The sequence below is a fragment of the Sus scrofa genome, unplaced genomic scaffold, assembly GCF_000003025.6.
Source record: "Sus scrofa isolate TJ Tabasco breed Duroc unplaced genomic scaffold, Sscrofa11.1 Contig1212, whole genome shotgun sequence".
NCBI classification, from domain to species: domain Eukaryota; kingdom Metazoa; phylum Chordata; class Mammalia; order Artiodactyla; family Suidae; genus Sus; species Sus scrofa.
The window spans coordinates 27,169-35,251 of record NW_018084834.1 but is presented as its reverse complement, the minus strand read 5'-3'; the positions used below and the strand labels follow the sequence as shown (position 1 = coordinate 35,251).

The 8,083-nt window shown below is 36.1% G+C and overlaps 1 pseudogene; it reads right to left on the bottom strand.

Annotated features, from left to right (window-relative positions):
* Positions 1-2,736: 2,736 nt before the first annotated feature.
* Positions 2,737-3,774, bottom strand: LOC110258093 (annotated as a pseudogene).
* Between the last annotated feature and the right edge of the window lie 4,309 nt (positions 3,775-8,083).

Below are 8,083 nucleotides of genomic sequence, written 5' to 3'. Positions count from 1 at the left end.
TAATCCCAGAATGCTTTCAGCTAAATATCATTAAAAATGAAGTGTTAAAGGCCCTGGGAATTATGAAAATACCTCCCAGTACACTCAGCTAATTAGTTGTAGGAGCTAATGCCTCAAGTCAAATTTCAGCCTGTGAAGCCCATGTATTAAAACTATACAATGGCCTGTTAATATATTAATTATAACAAGTTGCCCTTATTGATTGACTGCTACATACTGAATGCATAGTGTTCTGATTAGTACATTTCATTGTATCTTCTCAACCGGCCTCTCAGTTAAGTGCTCTTATTATCTTAACTCTACAGATGCGGAACTTAAATAGAAATATGTTCTATATCATATGACACAAGCTCATAACTTTGGGTTACTTCTGAATTACTTAAATGCATATTTAAATTAACTTCCTTAATGTTATAGTAGGATGGACCATTTGGTGGGAAACTACCATTGGACTGGTCCGTAACATACACTATATAAAATTGTTGTATGGCCTTGGAAGATAAGCACTATTGCACTTAATTTACTGCTGAGGATTCTGAGGTGCAGAAAACCATTTTGAGGAGTCCCTTGTGGCACAGAGGGTTAAGGACCTGGCATTGTCACTGCAGCAGCTTGGGTAGCTGCTGTGGCTTATGTTTGATCCACAGCCTGGGAAATTCTGCATGCTGAGGGTGTGGCCCCCATAAAGTTGGCATTGCCAAAACATCAAATTTTTGTGCCCATATTAGGGTGTGGAGTATTCCATATCCCGCATTCTTTCAATTATCTATGTTTCTTATTCTAATCAAATATTGTCACACCACACCTCATGGCTATGTGAAACTTTCAGTCTTTTCCCATGCTTAATGTTAAGCCATCATTATCACCCTTTTACATTTAAATCTAAACAAAAGAACAAAATGCTACCTCTGAGGGGAGTGTACAATTTGACATTAAAAGTCAACATAGATTTCTCACTTACCAAGGTTCTTCGGCTATCACTTAAATTTGCATAAGTAGATAGCAAATAGAGTAATGTAGTAATTTGTACTGGGTGATATTCCCCACTAAATTCTATGGCTTCATCATCTGTCAAGTTCATTCCTTTCTTCAAATCAAAGTTTTGTATTGATGTAGTTGGTAGGTGACTTTCCTTACACTTAAAAAGCAGAGTAAACTAAATTAGTTGTTGATAGATCTTCAGAGAATGAAGATTACTATATATATATATATATATATATATAGCAATATGACCCAGTTATACATATATATATATACACAACACATATATATATATACATTCTTTGTCTCACATTATCCTCCATCATGGTCCATCAAATCGATTAGATATGTAGTTCCCTGTATAGCAGAAATAGACAGAACATTGTAAATCAATTCTAATAAAAAAATTAAGAGGAAACTATTGTGATGTTGCTAAGGAAAGATGGATTATCATTTTGAAGAACACAAATGAAGCCCAAAGACTGATTTATTATGACAGAATATAGGGAAGGTTGGGAACAGTGAAGTCCTAACCAGCCTGTTACCAGTGAAAGAAAAAGAGCTCACCTTTGCTGCCAACAAGGCCCTTTACTGCTTATGGTAAAGTAAAGGAAGACAAAGTTTAATTTATTTATGACAAATTTTGTAACTTAATAATCTTCAGACACTTTTAGAGCTACATATCAACTGGAAATATACAAGGACTTAAATCTGTTCTACAACCTTTATCAACAGTAGGTACTTAAAGACATTTCTATTTTTTAATCTCATCTGTCAACATTTCAACTGCACACGACTCATGGCATAGATTACTCCCCATGTTATGGTTGATCATTCAAGGGTCTATCAAGAAAAGGACAAGCTATTTATTCGAGTTAAATGAACTGAGCGTAGAGAATTGGTTAAATAGCTACAAGAGGACAGTCAAAAAAATGGAACTGTGTGGTTAACAGATAGAAGCCAATAAATACCAAGGGCTTAGGGGTAGAAAAGGAGTAGTGAACTTAACTCTTGATTGGGGTAAATGAAACTTACTAAGCATTATTTAAAGTATATAAGAAGAAAGCCATATGGAAGATAGAGCAGTGATTTCAAAAGAACCACCCTGTTATCACAAGATAAGAATAGAAGGGTGATTTGGGGGCAGAGAGACAGTACCTTAATGACCAGCACAAATGAAGATCTTATGATATTGAAGGACAATGTATTGAGGACATTGCCTGGAGTCGTAATAAGCTCTTTTGTAACTTATCCTTTCGAGTTGATCTCTTGAGACAATGACAACTAAACCTTTCCAAGTGCTTTTAAAAACTCCTACCTAGATACACACCAGTCCAACTAAATCAGGATCTCTGGTAATGAGCCAAGTCCTCAGTATGTATAAAACACTCAGGGGATTCCGTAAAATCCATACTTGAGGACCAGTGTACTGCATGCTCAGACATTACTTGAATAAACAGATTTGACAGATGCAAAAGTTTTGTGGAAAAGAAACAGTAATAATGGAAAAAGGTGAAAACATTCAGTATGTAAAAGAGAGTTGTACATTTCTTCTGGATACCATGGTATTTGAGGGGAACCTCTTATGCATTCATTATGATGTACAATGGATCCCAGAATATTCCCACAATCCAACTAAAAATGAATCAAAAGAAGTAATATCCACTTTTGAAACATAGAGAGGACTGAAACAACATGTGACCAAAGAAGCAGTATTCATTGGTCTGCAAGTTTAGGTTTGCTCATTTTTTCAATCTATATTTCAAAAAGATTTTCCCACAAGCTGGTATTAAGTTGTTCTGCGAAGGATCCTCCATAGAGCCCTCTTATGTCCCTGTTCCTCAGGCTGTAGATGAAGGGGTTCAGCATGGGGGTGACCACGGTGTACATCACTGAGGTTTCCACATCCTTCTTGGAGATGGCGACAATGCTGATCCAAGGTAACCATCAATAGCTGTTCCATAAAATAAGCAAACAACTGACAGATGGGAGCCACAGGTGGAAAAGGCTTTATACTTCCCAGCTGATGAGGAGACTCTCCAAACTGATGAAACAATTTTATAGTAAGAGAAAAAGATCCCTGAGATAGGGAGAAAACCAGAGATGGTGCCAACACAATACACAATAATGGTGTTGGTGAAAGTGTCAAAACAGGCAAGTTTGAGGAGTTGAGAAGGGTGACAGAAGAAGTTTGAAATTTCCACATCCTTAAAGCAGGCAACTTGTAGGACAAGCAAATTGTGCAGCTGAGAGTCCAAAAGACTAACAAAAACAGACACCCAAACTAAGAAGCAACAGAGGCGTGGGCTCATGATGCCTGGGTAGTGCAGTGGGTGACAGATGGCCACAAACCTGTCATAGGCCATCACAGTCAGAAGAGTACATCCATATGTCCAAAAAGGATGAAAAAAGACATCTGCGTCAGGCAGCCCACATAGGAGATGACTCTGCTGTGAGTCTGGATGTTCACAATCATCCTGGGGACAGTGGTGGAGATGAAGCCCATGTCAGCCAATGACAGGATGGAGAGGAAGAAGTACATGGGGTGTGGAGGTGGGAGTCAGAGGTGACAGCCAGGATGATGAGCAGGTTCCCCAGCATGGTGACCAGGTACATGGACAGGAACAGCCCAAGGAGGAAGGGCTGCAGGTCTGGATCCTCTGAGAGGCCCAGGAGGAAGAAGTCTGAGACACTTGTTAGATTTTGTGGTTCCATTGTGTGGACACCTTTGGAACAAGAAAAGAGGGTTGGAAGAAAGGAAGCAAGCAAGTGGGCATGCAGCACGATTGCCATATTTTGAACTCAAGCAAATCACAAAAAAGTATTGACACTTGGAGTCATTGACTGCAGAATATTTCTCTGTATTTCGAATCCTATCTTCTTGGAAATCTTTCCTCATTTGTTTGTTATTCACCTCTTCGTGTACACATTTACTTTTGAAACACTCGACTGAAGATTAACAGAGGAGCAAGAAAATTAGAAATAATAAATCTATGATCATAGTAAAAACATCTACTTCTTTAAGAAAGAAAGAGAGTGCAATAATACCCTTCATGCTTTAACATAAAAATACTAATAATTTAAACATTAAGAAGCAGTTAAAATCTATATTCAACCACAATCTCTTCTCCAAATCATGCTGATGGGAGGGGAGGGAGTGGGAGGGATCGGGAGCTTGGGCTTATCAGACACAACTAGAATAGATTTACAAGAGATCCGCTGAATAGCATTGAGAACTATGTCTAGATACTCATGTGCAACAGAAGAATGGTGGGGAAAACTGTAATTGTAATGTATACATGTAGGATAACCTGACCCCTTGCTGTACAGTGGAAAATAAATAAAAAAATCCTATATTCAAACAGAGTGATTGATATTCTCTTCATTTAGAATATTTATAAACACTCTATAAAGGTTAGGATGTGTCATCTGTATTCTAAATTAAAGCACTGAAAAGATGAACAACCCAATCAAAAAGAAGGTTAGAAGCCCTAAAGACATTTTTCCAAAGAAGACCTAGAGATGGCAAGAAGCATGTGAAAAATATAAAGCAAAACCACAAGGAAGTATCACCTCACACTGTCAGAATATCCATATTCAGAAAGTCTACATGTAATAAATGCTGTAGAGGGTGTGAAGAAAAAGGAGCCCTCCTACACTGTTGGTGGGAATGTAAATTGGTACAGCCACTGTGGAGAACAGTATGGAGGTTCCTCAGAAAACTAAAATCTCACTACCATATGATCCAGCAATCCCACTCCTGGGCATAAAAATCTGAAAAGATGAAATCTCTAATTCAAAAAGATACATGTACCTCAGTGTTCATAGCAGCACTGCTTACAATAGCCAAGATATGGAGACAACCCAAGTGCCCATCAACAATCAGTTTAAGTCATGTTAAGAAACATGAATATATATGAATATTCATATATATATGAATATTATTCAGCCATAAAAAGGAATGAAGGGTTTCTCTTTGTGCCTCAGTGAGTTAATAAGCTGACATAGTATGCTGAAGACACGGGTGTGATCCCTGGCCTCGCTCAGTGAGTTAAGGACCTGGTGTTGTTAGAGCCTGTATCATAGTTCACAGATGTAGCTAGGATCTGGTGTTGCCAGTGGCTGTGGCACAGGTTGAAGCTGCAGCTCCTATTAGATCCCTAGGCTGGGAATTTCCATATGTTGAAGTTTTGGCCAGAAAAAGAAGGATAAAATACAATATTGCCATCTGAGGCAACATAGATGGACTTAGAGAATATTATGCTTAGTGAAATAAGTCAGAGAAAGCAAGTACTATATATCACCTATATGTGGAATCTAAAATATAATACCAATGAATCTATTAGAAAAATGGAAATAGATTCACAGAGAAAACCAATTTATGATCAACAAAGGGGAAGTGGAGCAGGAGGGACAAATTAGGAGTTTGGGATTAACAGGTACAAATGACTACACATAAAACTGTTTAGCAATGAGGATTTACTCTATAGCACAGGAAACTGTATTTAATATTGTACAGTAACCTATAATGGAATATAATCTGAAAAAGCTTTGAATCACTCTACTGTACACACAAAACTAACACAATATTGTAAATCAATTACACTTCAATTAAAAATTTAAAAATTCATTTAATCTTTGACTTTTGTGGCCTTCAAATTTTGATAAATATGGTCTAGTTAAGTGCACGTAGTCATCCACACTGATAACTGCAAAGTTGTTAGTATACAGAGCATCTGTCAAAGTTTAAACATTAATGAAATTTAAGGAACTCTTGAAATGTTTTAATTTTATACAGGGTTCATTTTACCAACCATATAGAATCTCAGTAAAATGTTTGCTGTGTGAGACTTCTCTTTGCTCTTGCGGGGGCGGGGGGGGCTCTATTTTGCAGTGGCCTGGTAATACTCCTTCATTAATTTTTTTCTAGCGAAAGTTATAATATGATATCACTTATATGTAGAATCTAATTAAATAATACAAAAGAACTTATTAATGAGATTCTACTGTATAACACAGGGAACTATATACAATCTTTTGGGTTAGAATATGATGGAAGATAGTATGACAAAAAGAGTGTAGATGCAGATCTGGACCCCAAATGTAACGAGTGTCATGAGGCTGATGGGTATGTTTTCTTGTCAGTGTTTTCATAATGTCAATATTAATTTATTTATCCATAACCAGCTTTCTGAAAATTTTATCTGAAGAATATACTACACATGATGCCTCTGAAATGTATTGGAACCACAACATTGTGTTTAAGTCTCTTGTGAAATATACACAACTACTTCCAGCCTTTTCCTTGTGTGATACATTACATGAGATAAGGTTGTTTTTACAATGGAATATTACTCAGCCATTAAAAGGCATGAAATAACATTCTTTGCAGCAACATGGATGGACCTAGAGATTCTCATGCTAGGAGAAGTAAGCCAGAAAGAGATAGATAAATACCATATGATATTATTTACATATAAAATCTAAAATATTACACAAATCAACATATTTACAAGATGAAAACAGATGCACAGACATAGAGAACAGTTTTGTAGTTATCAAGGGGGAGGGGTGTGGGAGGGGGAAGGACTGGGAATTTGGGATTAGTAGAGAAAAACTATTATGTACAGAATGGATAAACAACAAAGTCCTTCTCTAGAGCACTGGGAACTATATTCAAAATCCTGTGATAAACTATAATGGAAAACAGTATGAAAAGGATGCATGTGTGTGTGTGTGTGTGTGTGTAACTAAGTAACTTTGCCATACAGCAGAAATTAATACAACATTCTAAATTGACTATACTCAATACAATTTTTTAAAAGATAATTTTTATCAGTTTATAAATCTGTATTTTAATATAAATTTAACATATTAACATATATTTATTATATTATAAATGCAATACATTCATAATTTAATATATTTGTAAAGTAAAATTTCATTTTATATAATGTGTTTTTTTATTTTATTATTATTTGTACTAGTTTCTTATAAACAATCCTATGAAAATTCTTAAACTTCTCTCTATATCACATATGTAAGAATTTATATAGAGAGCCACAATAATCAGACAAACAAAAGAAATAAAAGACATCCAAATAGGAAGAGAAGAGGTAAAACTGTCACTGTATGCAGATGACATGATACTATACATAGAAAAACCTATGGACTCAACCTAAAAATTAATCGAACTGATCAACAAATTCACCAAAGTAGCAGGATATAAGATTAACATTCAGAAATCAGTCGCATTTCTGTATACTAACAACAAAATATTAGAAAAGGAATACAGAAACACAATACCCTTTAAAATTGCACCCCAAAAAATCAAATACCTGGGAATACACCCAACCAAGGAGGTAAAGAACTTATATGATGAGAAGTATAAAACATAAATCAAGGAAATTAAAGATGTAAAGAAATGGAAACATATTCCATCCTTCTGGGTTGGAAAAATTAATATTGTAAAAATGGCCTTACTACCCAAAGCGATCTACAGATTTAATGCAATCCCTATCAAATTATCCATGACATTTTTCACAGAACTGGAAGAAACTATCCAAAAATTTATATGGAACCACAAAAGACCCAGAATTGCCATAACAATTCTGAGGGACAAAAACCAAGCAGGAGGCATAACTCTCCCAGACTTCAAGAAATACTACAAAGCCACAGTCATCAAAACAGTGTGGTACTGGTATCAAAACAGACAGACAGACCAATGGGACAGAATAGAAAACCCAGAAATAAACCCTGACCACCCATGGTCAATTAACCTTTGATAAAGGAGGCGAGAACATAAAATGGGAAAAAGAAAGTCTATTCAGCAAGTATTGCTGGGAAACCTGGACAGCTGCATGCAAAGCAATGAAACTAGAACACACCCTCACACCATGCACAAAAATAACCTCAAAATGGCATAAAGACTTAAATATGACAAGACACCATCAAACTCCTAGAAGAGAACATAGGCAAAACACTCTCTGACATCAACCTTTCAAACATTTTCTCAGGTCAGTCTCCCAAGGCAGCAGAATTAAGAGCAAAAATAAAGCAGTCAATAAACCTAGTTAAACTGACAAACATTTTCACAGCAAAG